The sequence below is a fragment of the Leptonychotes weddellii genome, chromosome 3 (assembly GCF_054177405.1).
Source record: "Leptonychotes weddellii isolate Sample4059 chromosome 3, ASM5417740v2, whole genome shotgun sequence".
Classification (NCBI taxonomy): domain Eukaryota; kingdom Metazoa; phylum Chordata; class Mammalia; order Carnivora; family Phocidae; genus Leptonychotes; species Leptonychotes weddellii.
The window spans coordinates 166,419,443-166,435,407 of record NC_138371.1 but is presented as its reverse complement, the minus strand read 5'-3'; the positions used below and the strand labels follow the sequence as shown (position 1 = coordinate 166,435,407).

At 41.0% G+C, this 15,965-nt stretch overlaps 2 protein-coding genes across 5 annotated transcripts in view; one reads left to right on the top strand and one right to left on the bottom strand.

Moving 5' to 3' along the window:
- PCCA (propionyl-CoA carboxylase subunit alpha) overlaps nucleotides 1–15,965 on the bottom strand; it is a 369,494-nt gene that overhangs the window by 18,415 nt on the left and 335,114 nt on the right. The window lies entirely within an intron of this gene.
- The window catches only part of GGACT (gamma-glutamylamine cyclotransferase), a 115,943-nt gene that overhangs the window by 69,214 nt on the left and 30,764 nt on the right, over nucleotides 1–15,965 (top strand). The window contains exon 3 of one of the 2 annotated variants that reach the window (XR_014143894.1): nucleotides 216–2,500. The exons of the other annotated variant lie outside the window; for it this stretch is intronic. The gene's annotated coding sequence lies outside the window, so the exon portion shown is untranslated. Of the gene's footprint in view, nucleotides 1–215; nucleotides 2,501–15,965 lie in introns of those variants that run through there. 2 annotated transcript variants of the gene reach the window in all.

The window sequence follows — 15,965 nt, the reverse complement described above, 5'->3', positions numbered from 1 at the left end:
GTTCCCCACATTCAACTGGGTCTTCATTTCCATAGTGTGGCCTTGAGAGCTAACACTCCAGTGTGCCCCTGAAAGTCTACTCTCCTAACTCCAAGCTGGAGAGCAATTGTCAATGCTCTTAAAGTGACAGAATCGACTCGCTGCAAAACATGACATGTCTCTAAAATCACTGAGGTGGAATGAGAATCTTAATTCAACTTTTTTTCCCCCCTAAGATCTTTGTGGGCTACACCATTAACACTGGAGGCCAAACGGAGCGAGGGTTCGCTGCCATGCAAAACGCGTTTCCCTCTCCTCAGCATCGGGCCCAGCAAAGCCAACCGGGCCGAACTCTCCAGGAAGCACGGAGAATTAGATCCCGGAGCTGCCATTCTCTGCGAGGGACGCCCCCGGCGGAGAAGGTGAACGGAACAGCGTGTACGGCGGCAGCCACCGGGGCGGCCTCCTAGCCGAGCGCGGTGACAACTCCATCCGCACAGTCTCGAGGTAGCTGTCAATCAGGACGCATCATTTAATCCAACAGCACTCGGAGGACTCTCTCCCGACAACCCACATGACAGCAGATCTACAGCTCTATTTATATCAGCGCCCAGTTGTGTTTACAATGCGGTGGCAATTAGAAAAGATGCAACAGGCAGCAATATTATGGAGATTTCCATTTTGCAGTACTGCCCCGTAAAGTGGGATCCTGCTTCACCGAGTCAGGCTAAATGACAAAAGGCTATTTTCTTCACCCTCCCAGCGCAGACAGCACTTCATTTGCAGCTACCTATAATTAGATTAATGGTGTAGTGCAGTACAAAGCAGGCCCACTTCACATCAGATAGCATATGAATTAGGACAAACACTTATTTCAACTCCAGGCAGAGAAAGCAATGACTGGGGTATTTAGCATACCCTTTATGGTGGAATGAGATGTTAATTGCGTACCATTACCCCTAAACTGCTTGCTTGTTGTATAAATCACTGTGCTAATTGATGCAGAGATAGAAATGTAGCCACAGGCAAGAAAGCAAAGGAATGAGGGCTGAAGATGTTGGATAAAGGATTATCGAGTAAAACCATATGGAGATGAGGTTCCTTTGAAACCTTTCCTTTCTGCCCATGAGCAGGATTTCTTAAAAGTACCGAAAAACTCTCGGTGTGAGGAGAGAGAATTTAATCTTTCACATTCCTTTTTAGAAACACCCGTTTCTTTTAAAAGTTCCTGGCTGCCAGAAATCCAAATAAGAGGTATGTGGAATTAATCTGAATATATACTTACAAAAACACGGGCTGTGTCGGGCTGTGTCATTTTCAAAGCCAGATCTCCCTATCTGGGTTTTTGGCTCACGGGTTAATAAGGAACACTTGTAAACTACCTGAAGCAGATGTTTCTGACCCATCCACAGGGCAAAAATAAATTCTTTCCCAAGACTTGGGAGTTGTTCTTACAGACCAAAACAAAACAAAACACAAAACTCTGCTGGTTTAAGTCTGTTATGGACTCCAGTTACGTAGAAGGATTTATTCAGGATGTGAATCCAACAGAACCATTTCTGATCTGCTACTGAAACAATAATTTTAACGCCATCGCCGAAACACTGAAATCGGACTACTCCAGTTCATGATTTTATATCGACAGTAAGGGATTAGAAAGGAAATCTTTTTTCTTGTTCTTCCCCCTAAAACTAGCAAAACATAATAAACAAAAGCACGCAGCAATTTAAAAGCACCAGTCTTACTACAGAATGCTACCCTTCTCTTTTTAAAATGTCCTATTAGGCACTCAACAGCTCTTATTAGGGTAAAAATGAGTGTCCCAGAGGTGCAAATATAGAAACCAAATGCTATGCTCAAAAAGCCAAACTGTTAAAGATCCACAGATGAACGTGCTCTTTGGAAGTTTATCAATCAAGTGCATGCACCCTGGGTTATGTGTTCACGAATTTTTTCATAGCAAAGCAACAGTAAGGTGCAAATTACTGCTGTGCACTTTTTCACAAATCCAGCTGCTTAGTAATTAGCACTGTTATAACAAATTTTTACACGGACAGCAAATACAGTGGGTCAGTTAATAGTTCAAATTCTCAACTTCAGAGTAACAGTTAATCTACCCATCTATCGCAAATGCACTTTTGAGAAGTACCATGTGTAGCTTTGCCTTGTGAAATCCAAATACCGTAATAACTTGCCAGACAATAAAACAACGTCCCAGGAAACTAGCATGTCTGGTTCCAGTTATCACCATTGAAACTTGGAGAAAAAAGTTGAGAGCTTCTTTGGTGGGGGCGAGTCCACCTTTCCAGAACCAAGTAGTCTTGACCTCAACATCAGTAACACCTGTCCTGCAACTGCCAACTCAACAGTTTAAGGTCATGATGCTAAATAATATGTATTATTTAGAGTATACTTTATATGATACTTAAATACACACAGAACATGTACATGTATATAAAGAAACATCAAGGGTCCTTGAAATGGAAACAAATGTCAGCAAGATAAAGAGCATGAGCTGCCCTGAAATAACACCTCCCACGCGTGCAGCTAGGCGACAGAAATGGAAGTGCATCGAAGGAAAGATCTGGAGGCAGTGTAAGGGCCCGCTCCCAATCATTAATTGCTTGTTTGGACCATTTAAACTAGAGCAGTACAGCCCACAGAAAACACCAACACAGCCCGCGCTTTCTCCTGGTGTTAACAGGCGAAAATATATGGTTTCTGATATTGTGACCCAGTTCCCTGGCATTTGCTCCCTTTAATTGAAAAAGGCAGTTAAACACAAAGTAAATCATTCAGTTAGGTTAGTTGTTTAATGACACTTAATTGATAACGGCAATATGTGGTGGTGACATAACGCACCACTTTCAACACCGACCCGCTTGCGGTTATGAATCAATCTCTACTCCGCGTTTTACTCTTTCACCGCTAAGTTGGTTCTCGAACTTCAGTCCTTTGCTGGACCGCTCAATGTGCCACAAGGAGCCCAGTGGTGCAAAATCTCATTAAGGACAGTTTTTGAGGCAAGAATCACAAAAACAGAGGTGGGAGGAAAAACAATAAAAATACCCGAAGCCCATTTCCGCAACTCATCTTTCAAAGTTCTTGCTAAAAAAGAGGTTTCCTTAGAGAAAGGAACTATCTTAAGGCTAGCATCAAAACCTTTGAGGGAATGAATAAGTTTGTGCATAGCTCCAGCTTCTTCCCAAAAGACAATTCCCTCTGAAGAGAAAAGTATGGTGACAACTGTCAACAACACAAAATCTAACCTATTTTTTTTCCAATTTTGTTTTTTCATCAGAAACACAAGTCCTTCCAATTCTAATACCCTAAGATAAGCAACTTTTCTTTTCTCACAATAGTGCTGAAAACTAAATTGAAAAACATTAAACCCAGTACTTAATAAATCCTATTTCCTCAGTTGTGTTCCACTGAGGTTACCTTCCCTGTAATTTGAATCACTGGTGTCTCAAGATAGAGCCAGAACTGATGGAAAAGAAAAAGAGCGAGGGTACAGGAGGAAGCCAGCCCACTCCCAGGTGTGGGACAGGACAGTGGGTTCCTCAAGAAGTGAGTCTGTGAAAGGGGGGACACTTCCCCGGTGCCCAGCGCGGCGGGGATGTTGCGTGCAGGTGGGCCACCATAAAGGAGCCCCGCCTCTGCTTCACCCAGGTGCCCACAAGCTGTCTGACAAGCAGGTCCATCCACCACAAAGGTACTTTGCTGGAATAAGTGGCACTTTCCCATCCAGAAAGGCAAGTCCGTTGACAATGTACTATAGAGAACTCACAAAACAGAACACGTGCATCCTGTTTGATCAGGAGTCTCTGTGACACATTATGACTATAATGAGTCATTTCTTTCTTATACAAGAAAAAATATTATAGATCTTCGAAAGCCTTGTACTCAATTATGTAACAATACCAACATCTGTGAACAGTACAGGCTGTTTCTATTCTGTACCCTGAATTGTTTTACATAACTACACATTTATAAGGTATTTGGTAAACCAGTAAGAAGGTACCTTTTTAAAGTACTATGTAATTTGGGGTACAATAAAGTGTTCTTTTGAAAATCTATAGTTAGGGCAGCATCAGCTTACAGAAAAGTACAGGAAATGTTATAAAAACACACTTATGTAAATAAGCACATAGGTAGGGAAATGTACTATTTTGCTATGGTCCCCACCCCTCTATTTCCTCCTCTTCTATTTGAATTGTTCTTTGCTCATCTCAAGCTAAAGTAATGTTGTCTATAGGACTCTGGGGAAAAAAGACGGGGAGCTTGGCCTTCCCTTGTAAGTTCTTTAGTCCTGAGATGGAACACCAAAAAACCTGGGGAGTGTGCCATGCCAGGGGCTGTTCAACAATACTTTTGGCTTTACGTGGATTTTTTCTAATGACAAAATAGTTTTACTATTATGAATCTAGTAAAGAAACTCAGAATCTAATAAGCCAAAATGTCGGCTTGTACTGGTCAGAAATCTGAAACTAAAATAGATTAAGGCAAGGCAAACAAACCTACAGATGATACTACTGTGTAGTAAACTGCTGGCCTAGAAGATAAAAGCAGAAAACTACAGATCATAGTACGACACCCCGAAATATGCCCCTTTGGTGCAAGGATTGTTTTGAGCTGAAAGCAATTAGTTCTCTGCCCTCCCCCTCCTGTCTAAAAGGTGTCTTTCTCTCCCATACAAGGAAGAGAACTACTCCAGAACTACTCTTACCACCTGAGAAGGCTCTTATCTGCATAATAAACCTTACTAAAAAACTGTATTTATCATACATTTCCTAGTTACCTTCCCACAACTTACCCCCACCCCCCTGAAGTCCCCAACCCCCTTTCCTTTGTCTCCACACTATATTGTCCTTTGTTAAAATAGTATATAGCCCCAGATTCTAAATGTCTCCTTAAGTCACATTTCTTTGGGAACTCCCATGCAGAAGTACATAATATAATCTATTTTTTACTCTTGTTAATCTGCCTTTTGTCAGTTTGATTTGCAAGGCTCCAGGCACCGAAATCTAAGAGGATAGAGGGAAAAGATTTCCTCTCCTACACAACCCAACAACAGCTGGTCCAAAGTACTGGGAATGATCTTATCGGGGAAGAAGAAATTTCTTCTGCCCTTCAAGATCCTTCTAGCTGTACTAAAGTTCAGAAAGACATGAGACAGATTAACAGGAGAAAATCAAATTTAAAATTATACTATTGGCAACCTATACGGACATGAAATTGCAAAGACAGGCAAAATGAGGTATCTCTGTCATGCTGAACACTGAGAAGCGAGTAACAGGTCTGGGACCTCAAAGGGAAGGAATGCAACCTTCAGGAAAAATAAAAAAGAGTGTATGTTTAGTAGGCAAATGTTTGCTGGGACACTCAGAAACAATGGAACACAGAGGACTTTGATCAAACAGACCTTTCTGGTTCCTCCCTGTCTACCAGACCTAGTTCACAGTATAATGTAGTTATCTATGGTGACAGCTCTCTTCCTGGAGCAGGTCCTCAATCTAAATTCTTTTTAGGCAGCTGTGGGGGAGGTAAAGAGCTTTTCCTGAGTCTGCTGGGTTTTGACTGCTTTTACCTCAAAATTATCCTCATGCCAAAGTGGCCCATATTGGGTTGGCCTGCTCTTGGCCTCTGCAATCTATCAGGGGACTGCTTAGCAATTTTATAGTTTAAAATTCTAACCTATCTTAGAAGTTTAACCTGTGCTACTAAATGGACTTCTGGCATGTCACACATCGTGCATTATACAGAACATACAATACTGAAGATAGAAGAAACCTGTAAAGCCATGTGGTCGGTTGAGGGAAGAGGAGATGTGGCCACCATATTGGAAGCAGCAGAGGAGAGTAAAAAAGAAAAAAAAAAAAAGCACACGTCTTTAAAGCCAAATGCCTTGAATTTTGATATCCCAATAGATATCACCTTTTGACAAGTGACCTAACTTCTCAGAACAAATCTCTTCATTTCTAAAATCAATATAAAACATGCATTAAATGAGTGAGGGATTAAAGTGACAAAGATTTGCAAACTAACTAGCAAGGGCCTGACAGTAACTACTCACCAAATATTATTTTGTTTCCATCCCAAATACCTCTGATTGTCCAAAAAGAGACGGTAGTAGGTATGATTTGTTTTTTCACTGCATATCGTAAAACATCTTAATAGCAACTTCTACTTGTTACAGTTCTAGTTCTATGGTTCCATATTCAGAAGCAAATAGACTAAATTTTTCAAATACTACATCTGGCTCTAAGATCAAAGAAAGGAAGTTGATTCTGATATTAAGAAGGCTTCCAGATCAGGCAATGCAGGATTCTAGGGTCATCCTTTCTTTACTGTCATACTGAATTAGAGAAACAGTTTGGTTCATTCATTCAAAAACCATTTATCAAGCATATATGAGCAATACGAGAATATAATATAAACAGGACAAAATGACTCCTGACGTCAAACACCATCATCTAGCCAGAGAGAAAAGACATTCATGAATGATACAGATATAAATATACAGGAGTCCTACAAAGGATGCAATCAATATGAGGTGGGCTTTTTTATTTTAGCCCCTCTCTTGAAATTAAGTAAAAGGAAACAAAACCTTTTTTTGATACTCAGAATACTCTGACCACTAACTCTGTGAGCATTTTCCCCACCCCAAGCAATTCTCCCAGTTGGTATCTACCACCTGGGTGTTCTACAGTTGAATTCGGTTCTGACACTATCTACCCACAGTGTCAGACCTCACAGATTAAAGGCTCAGTCCCACAAGATAGCCCCCACATCAGGGGCCAACCGCAAGTCCGGGTGGTCACCGGTGCCTGCCATAAACTGGAGCTTCCCACGACCCCCTCCCTCAGATTTGATACTTTGTTAGAATGGCTCACAGAACTGAGGAAGGTCATTTACCTACTACTCATTTACAAAAGGAAACACCTCAGGAACAGCCACATAGAAGAGATGGATAGAGCAAAGTATGGCGGCAGGCGTGCCGAGCTTCCGCGCCCATTCCAGGTACGCCACCCTCCTAGCACCTCCATGTCACAGGTCAGCAATCTAGAAGCTCTCCAAACCTCTTCAGGTGGAGTCTCTTACGGAGGCTTCATTATGGAGGCATGATTGATTAAATCGTTGGCCATGAGTGGTTAGTTCCACTTCCAGCCTCTATTCCCTCCCCAGAGGTCGGGGGGGGGGCGGGTAGAGCTGAAAGTTCCAGTCCTTTCATCACCTTCTTGGCTTTCCTAACAACTAGGCCTAGGCCCCATCTTAAGAGGCTTTTCAAAAGTCACCTCATGAACATAAGCTCAGGTCTGGTTGAAAGGGGCTTGTTATAAATAATGGAAGATGCTCCTTTTACCTTCATCACTCATTTCACTTAGGAAATTCCAAGGCATTGAGGAGCTCCATGCCAGGAATGGGACAAAGACCAACATATATTTATTAGAAATCACAGTAGCCATTAAGTCAAAATTCTGACACCAGAATTCTTGGGCATATTCTCTGAGAAGATGCTGGATGCTGCACTGGGTGGGTCTAGAAGTCATCAAAACATACAGATCTAAATCTCTCTCTAAAGCACATGTAAACACGTAACTTACTTTTCACGCCTCATTCTCCTCATTTGGAATTTCCACTGATAATATCCTTAGCCTAATAAATTGGCCTTCCATTCAATTCTCATGAGTGTTCTCCTGCCTAGAAACTTTGCCATATCCATGCTATCCATCATAGTCTTCTCCCAGACTTAGGGTCTATGTTTCTAATTTCTCATGGCAGGAGAATTCATATTTGAGGAAACTGAGAGATTTATGAGAGAGAGAGGGAGAACTGGGGCCTGAGTTTGTGAGTGAACCTTGAAAGTTCTTATAAAATTTAAGATGTACTTTATGGAGTCAACAATAGTTAAAGGCTTGCACAAGTCCTACAATAAAGAGGTATATAAAACAAGCTAATAATCCCCCCTCCAATCCTACTCCCCTGAAGTCATGAAATAATTTGTATTATAAATCTTCTACTCACAAAGATCTATAAAAACATAAACCCACATATCTATTTTGACAAATGCTTCCACACTGGGTAAAATACAAGGAAGCCCCCTTATTTTAAAAGGGGGAAATCCATGATATTTTGCCATTCAACATCCTTGACTCACTATAAGCTTTTAGACACAGGGATGAACTTCTAAATACAGGAAGAAAGGCTTATTGGTGTGAGTCATTATTGAGATTAAAATAAGATTCTACTTGCCAATGGCAGGCAGATGATGTATCCTTTGAACTGGACACCCTTCTATATGTTTTTAAATAAATATCACCCTAAACAATGGTCTTATTGGTACCTATGAAAAGATCAAATTTTTAAAAGAACACAAAGAAGTTTAACAGCTAGCCTTAGGGACTCCCTTTAAAAAAATGGAAGAACAGAAATTAGACTAGGAACAATAATTTGAATCCACATCTAACATAAATTCCCCTTCTCCATGCTCTTATTTACCCCTTATACCCCCAACTCCATGTCCCGACCCTCTGGAAGATCTTCTGGATCTCTGGGGCCCTGGTCTCAAACCTGAGAAGCTCTAACACCTCAGCAAGTTCCCTTAGACCCTAAAACTCCTCCAACTTCCCTAGAAAATCCCATAAACATCCAGCTGCCTGTTTGACTTCCCTCTCTTTACAAGTTTCACAGAGAACACTATAGCCGGATCTCCAAGCCCAGGGTATGCAGACCACTCATGTAACTACTAAGAGCCAGGTAGTGAATTTAGCAGAAGCATTTGAGGTGGCTTGCCGAAGAGCTTTGCTGCCTCTTACAACTCCTCCTACTTCCCACGGCTCTGTAATCAGGCTCTGCCAGCTCCAGGCCTTCATATACAATATTCTCTGCAAATGTATCTTGGACCCCCAATGCAAAGAATTCATGTCCCTTGGACAGCAACAGACTTTTTCAATTATAAAGCTCTTTGACCTCCACTTTCAGAAGATCCTACCAAATTTAGAAAGGGATTAGAAAGATTAGTGGCCATTCACAACTCCCCCTCACAGAGGAAACACATGACCAAATTTCTCCTAGGCCCTCCTCCAAATGATCAGCTGGAAACCAATGTTTAGGGGCTGATAAAATCCAATGTTGAATTATGCTTTCAGGAAGGAGAGCATCCAAAGTCCAGTTTAAAACACTTTATATAGACTTTTAAAAGACATAATGCATTAAACCCTGAAGTTCTAGAACACAGAAATCTTTTCATTCCCAACCTAGCTGGAATGGAAGTCTTCTCCCTGATATAAAGAAGCAAACTGAAGATAATTTAATTGGATGAGCGGGTCAGTCCCTTGATATTCAGGCTGCAATCCAGTTCTTTAGGGCATTAGAAACAATTGTGCTGCCTTAGCAATCTCTACAAAGCCAGAAACGTGGCTCCAGAAGCAATTCAAACCTCCCCTATGCATCCCAAAATACTTCCAGGTGCCATAAAAGATCAGGACATTGGAAACAGAATTGTCTTACACTTAAAGAAAGGAAAAATTTGAATAGTAATCACTCTAGACCTCTGATAATTGGCAGAAATACCCCAAAACTCCTTGAAGGAAAGTTGGATACTTTCTCAGTACCTTTGTGATGTAGATTTTCTACCTCCAGCTTCTCTAGGATGTAAGAGCCATTCTTTGAAATGCGAACTTTAGGGAGATGATTCTCATCAGAAGGGGAGAAAGGAGAGAGGCGGTGGTAAAGGGAAGGTATTTGGAAAACAGGCTACTGAAAAATCATAAATGTCTTCTCCAGAAAGATTAGAAAAATCTTTAGCCATCCGAGCAGGAGACCTTAATATATTCCATGTGCCAGAAACACAATTTGGATCCAACTGCTCTTTTATGAATTGGTAAGTTTTGCATTAGACCTGTTTTGTGGCTAAAATTTGAAAATGAAAACTGTAAGATCTGTACGCATCTGTAGGTTTATGTTTGTCTATATATGTATGTTAGAAATGTGTCATATTTTTCTACCTCTGGATGGTATTGCCAAAATTAATTTGTAAGAGCTCTAAAATTAATTGGCTTAAAATTAAGCACTTATAAATTAAGTATTCCTAAAGTTCTCAGAAATACAACAAACCCAAATGCTTTCTAGGTTCATTTGGTCTGGGAAACTAGTCAACATTAAAACTAGTTTAAGGGGCACCTGGGTGGCTCAGTTGGTTAGGCGACTGCCTTCGGCTCAGGTCATGATCCTAGAGTCCCGGGATCGAGTCCCGCATCGGGCTCTCTGCTCAGCGGGGAGCCTGCTTCTCCCTTGGACCCTCCCCCCTCTCATATACTCTCTCTCTCTCTCTCTCATTCTTGCTCTCTCAAATAAACAAATAAATAAATCTTTAAAAAAAAAACTAGTTTAAGTGTGCTGGTTTAATCAAAATAGGTCTTCAGTTATCAATATTCAATATAATACTTTTATTCTACCTTGGCTTACTAAATATGTTTATTATCTTGGCAAATTTTGACAGCAAGAAAAATAGCTTGGAATGATGGCTATGTCTCACGTCTCACAAAATTTTTGTGAGTAGTCTAAACATATTGCTGGAATTTACACAGATGTAAGTGGGATAAGAGTCTTTAGATGAACTTCTTCACAATAATTGTATTTTATGGTATGTGTACCTAAAAATAGTTTCCACAGTCTTCTAGCTAACTCAAAACGTTCCAGTTTTGCTAAGTTTTGGGAGTGTTTGCTGTCAACAGTTACTCTCTCACTAGTTCTTTGACCCCAATGTTGCTGTCCCTGAATGAGATCATACCCGTTATCTGAAGGGTAAGACTAGGGAAAGAAACATGCTAACATGGATTGAAGGCTTCTCTGGTTCTACAAGTAACCTTCTGAAGTTGGAGAATACCACTGGGCTCAAAGTGTCTTCTAGAGAGGGGTTCTCATTTAAATGTTTACAGATTGCAGATGGGCCAAAACCAGCCATAACCACCCAATATCTGGGCAACTGGGGGAGTATTCATTTGATCTCTTGGTTTATTAAAAACTATGGGGAAGCTAAAAAGTCCTAGAAATGTTGGCAAGGTAACTTCAAATGGAATGCATATGTTATTACACAAACTTATTAAGCACAAATCCCTTGAAAAGAAACTTTAATATTGAAGAAATTATAATATATCCCAAGGAGAATTCTAGTCTCAATAAATGACAGCAAATGTAAGTACTAGATCACTACTGCCGTTGGTCTGGCATCTGCAAGAGGAAATTATACACTCAACCAGTTTGACTCCTATGTGACTTTCAACCTTTCTACACTCTTCTTGGAGCATGGAGAGTCTGGAAACTCCATTCATTTTAAAACTAATCGCCTCAATCTGAAGATGGTCCCAGGAGAAAAGAAGCTGAACCAGAATTGTTTAGCTCCTTTCCTGGACAGTGGGACTACATTCCTGCCAAATTTCTTACTTCAACTAAGTTCAGAGCTGGAGTGATTTGACGATGGCATTCAAATATTGTTCATCTTATCTTAAAAAAAAAAAAAAATCTGTTACTCATTCTCCCTGAATGGCAGAAGCATGATTTAACTGAATATTCCTTCAAAACTCTAGAGACTCTTATGTTGGGGACAATTAGATACTAGCACCTCCAGAAAAGTCTCATTATCCTATGAACCAGAAACACAAAATATTGTTTTTCTTGGCTTCTTCTGTGTCATTTTGAAACCTGTCATCTGTGAAAGAAAAAGCTTTATTTTTAATGTCAAATACACTTAAGATTTGTTTATAACAGAAAGTATGTCAAAGTTCACATGAGTTTTGGTCTTAGTGGCAACCCACGCTCTTTATCATGAGAAGGCATGACATGAAAGGCTGAAACTAACTTGACAAAAATATTACTCATCCCAATATAAACGTCTGTCTTGAGGCACCCTGCAGGCTTGCCTATTACTGGGCCAAATAAAAGAGGTAAAACGGTACCAGAAAGGTGGGGATGAAGCCACATAGCCTAGAAACAGTGACTCTTGGCCCAGAAGAAAAAAATGGGAAGACTTTCTCTGTCAAACATTGAAAGTCATCAACATTGGAATTACAAATATTTCACTAACATCTTATATCCTGCAGAATGGATTGATATGCCATTTCTCTCTGCCCAACACCCCAGTGGAGTGAAACTATCTCCCAGGGCAATAAGCTCTAGTTTTACCAGTATGTGAACACGATGCTGACAAAGGAAAACAAAACAAAACTTATTTTCTAGGCCTCTTTTGGGAACAGCAAAGACTGTTGGTATTTAGAAAAGGTGAAGCAGTTCCATGCTGAGCAATGGAAGGAAACACTGTTCTATGCAGAGACTGCACACCTGTGATTTTCACCTGTAACAGGTGGAAAAGCCTCCACCTGTCACCCCAACTCATGCTTTTCCATGACGGCATGAACTGACAGCAGTGATTTTGCCCACAAGGCTGATTCAAGTCTTGTCGGCTATCACTGCCAAGTTCTCAGAACCAGAGAATTGAGTCAATGCCTTGTTAAAAGGTATGGACAAGGTTGGAGGGCAGAATACAAAATTTTTCTCTACTACAAAAAAATATGTTAACAAAATAGAGCTGACTCTTGGAACTGCTCCAATCCTAGAAATATCACTCCAACAAAACAGTTCAATGGGGAGGAGTTCATTTTGAAACATACTTCAAGAATACTCTTGGTAGTGGAATATTATTCAGCCATAAGAAGGAATGAAGTACAGATACCTGCTACAACAGGTGAGCCCCCAAAAAATCTTACACTAAATGAAGGAAGCCAAACACAAAAAGTCACATGTTCTAGGATTCCATTTATATGAAACATCTAGAATGGGAAAATCCAGATACAGAAAGTAGACTAGTGGCTGCCACAGGCTGGGGAGGGAAAGGAGGAGTGACTGCTAAGAATTATAATAGTTTTCCTATGGGCTGACGACAATGTCTTGGAACTAGAGAGCGGTGACAACCCTGTCAATGTAATAATTGCCATTAGTACATTTTTTAATTAATTAATTAATTTGAAAGAGAGAGAGCACAAGCAGGGGGCAGAGGGAGAGGGAAAAGCAGATTCCCCGCTGAGCAGGGAGCCCGATGCGGGGCTCGATCCCAGGACCCCAAGATCAGGACCTGAGCCGAAGGCAGACGCTTAACCAACTGAGCCACCCAGGCACCCCGCCATTAGTACATTTTAAATGCCATAATACATTTAAAAATAGTTACTGGTTAATTTTAGGTTATGTAAGGGGCGCCTGGGTGGCTCAGGCGTTAAGCGTCTGGCTTCGGCTCGGGTCATGATCCCGGGGTCCTGGGACCGAGCCCCGCATCGGGCTCCCTGCTCCGCGGGAAGCCTGCTTCTCCCTCTCCCACTCCCCCTGCTTGTGTTCCCTCTCTCGCTGTCTCTCTCTCTCCGTCAAGTAAAAAAAAAAAATCTGTAAAAAAAAATTTTAGGTTATGTAAATTTTAACTCAGTTAAAAGAATATGGTTGGCCACATGGATGTCGTAAAGCATTCACGTTAAGGCTCTTTAGTTACAAGTATGGATGATGCTAACTGATTTGTGGCTGGCATCTGTATGCGCATCTGTCTTCTCCAACAGACAGTAATAACCTCCATGAGGTAGGGATCATAGTGTCTGGTACCTACAAGATACTCAATATTGTGGATGGAAAAGGAAAAGAATTTATAATCATTCTGGCCAAGCTCTACATGTCTCTACCCGAGCAAGAAGACGCAAAAAGCAGATAACTATGAAACTTTCCAATGCTGAAGAATGAGATTCTGTGAGCCTCAAACCAGGCAATTACTCTTAGGGAGAAATTTACAGGGTCTTAGAAACCTCAAGGAATTCTTTTGAAAATGTATTTTTGCCTAGACATCATTAAAATTTAGACAGAGGTTCATAACCCCTTTCTTGCTCACAGTATCACTAACGTTCACCTTGCAAAGATGGCCTCACTGATAGAACAAAGGAAATGTCCTGACATGTATTTAATTTGAAGACTCTTAAGAGAATTACAGCGGTTTCTTGACAGGAGCCTGGAAAAGTCCTGGCCAGTCCATATGTATCTGCTACCTCATACCTGGGTAAGTTAGTAACATGCTGCCACTAAAATAAAAATTTTAAGTTCGCTGAGTGTCAAAGAGCATAAGAGGCTACACCCATTCACCATTCCACAATTTTAACTTCTTACTCAAGCAAAGAAAGTAGGCTTCTTGGATATATATTGCAAAGCCAGATTTGGGTTGACTTTCTATTTGCAAATTTTTTTCCTTTTTATTTTCAATAATTTTTACACTCAAAAAATGAGAGAAAAAAGTGACATAATTTTCTGCAAAGATAATTATCTTCTATGAGAAGGAAATCAATTTCCAGTGCAATAAAATAAATTGTACCCCCTGATGATGTAACTTGTGTGACTATCAAATACCGTGATTTTCCCTCTCGTGCCCCACTCTTCTGCTACACTTTTGGCTCTGTTAATTAGGGGAGGGAAGACTAGAATTCAGAGACAAAAGAGACCCTTCACAAATCCTGAGAGAGAGCATGACCTCTGCTCCCAGCTTCCCATGAGACCTCGCACACTCAGATTTCTATCTTAGGATTCCATGATCAGAGAACTCAATCTTAGAACTCAAGTTGCCAACCACTGCAGTTTCCTAAACATATTATGCCATTTCATGGCTCCATGGCTATGTTCATGGTATTGGATCCTTCTAGAATACCCTCCCCAGACTCACAATCATTCCTAAGTCACCGCTGAGGTGTCATCAAGTCAGGGACCTCCACCCTCCCATAGCACCCTGGCTATCTGTCTTACCTACCATACTGTATTGAAATTACCAGTTTAAGTGTCTGTTTCCTTTACCAGACAAACAGAAAAAGGAAACACAGTAATTTTTTTTAAGATTTTATTTATCTGACAGAGAGAGAGAATGGGGGGGAGGGGCAGAGAGGGAGAAGCAGACTCCCCACTGATCTGGGAGCCCAATGCTGGGATTAATCCTAAGACCCCAAGATCAGGGGTCCTGAGCCGAAGGCAGACGCTTAACCAACCGAGCCACCCAGGATCCCCTGAAACACAGTAACTTTAAGAAACTTTAATGGCAGAGAAACCCCACCTTAACGAAGCAATCAAAGTAATGTCACCAGTAATGGGACAAACAGAAACATGTGCCTCCCCACAGAATATACTGAGAGCACCAAACAGTTCAGTGGTATTCCTGCCAAAAAAAATGTATAACTTGGGGCGCCTGGGTGGCTCAGTCGGTTAAGCATCTGCCTTCGGTTCGGGTCATGATTTCTGGGTCCTGGGATCGAGCCCCGCATCGGGTTCCCGGCTCAGTGTGGAGCCTGCTTCTCCCTCTCCCTCTGCCTCTGCTCATGCATTCTCTCTTTCAAATGAATAAATAAAATCTTTAAAAAAATTTTATAACTTAATCTAATTATGAGAAAACACCAGACAAACCTAAATTGAGACCCAATTTGACAAAATAAAAGGCCTGTCTTAAAAAAAATGTAAAGGTCACAAAAGACAAAGACCAAGGAACTGTTCTAGACTGAAGCAGAATAAAAGAACATGAAAAGTAAATGCAATGTGTGACTCTGAATTAGAGCCTGGACCAGAAAAAAAATACTTTCTTTTGCTATAAAGGATGTTAGTAGGAAAACCAGCAAAACTTTAAAGGCTTTTAGACTAGACAGTAGCACTGTACCAATGTTACTTTTCTGCACTGTGGTTAATAAGGTAATGCTGCCTTGTCTTTAAGATAAGTTGTTAGTGGGGTCCCTGGGTGGCTCAGTCGGTTGGGCATCTGACTCTTGGTTTCAGCTCAGGTCATAATCTCTGGGTCTTGAGATCAAGCCCCACGTGCTGGAGTTTCTTTCTCCCTCTCCCTCTGCCCCTCCCAGAACTCACTGGCTCTCTAAAATAAATAAATAAATGGGGGGGGGCGCGGAGATAAGTTGTTAGCAACTTACTAA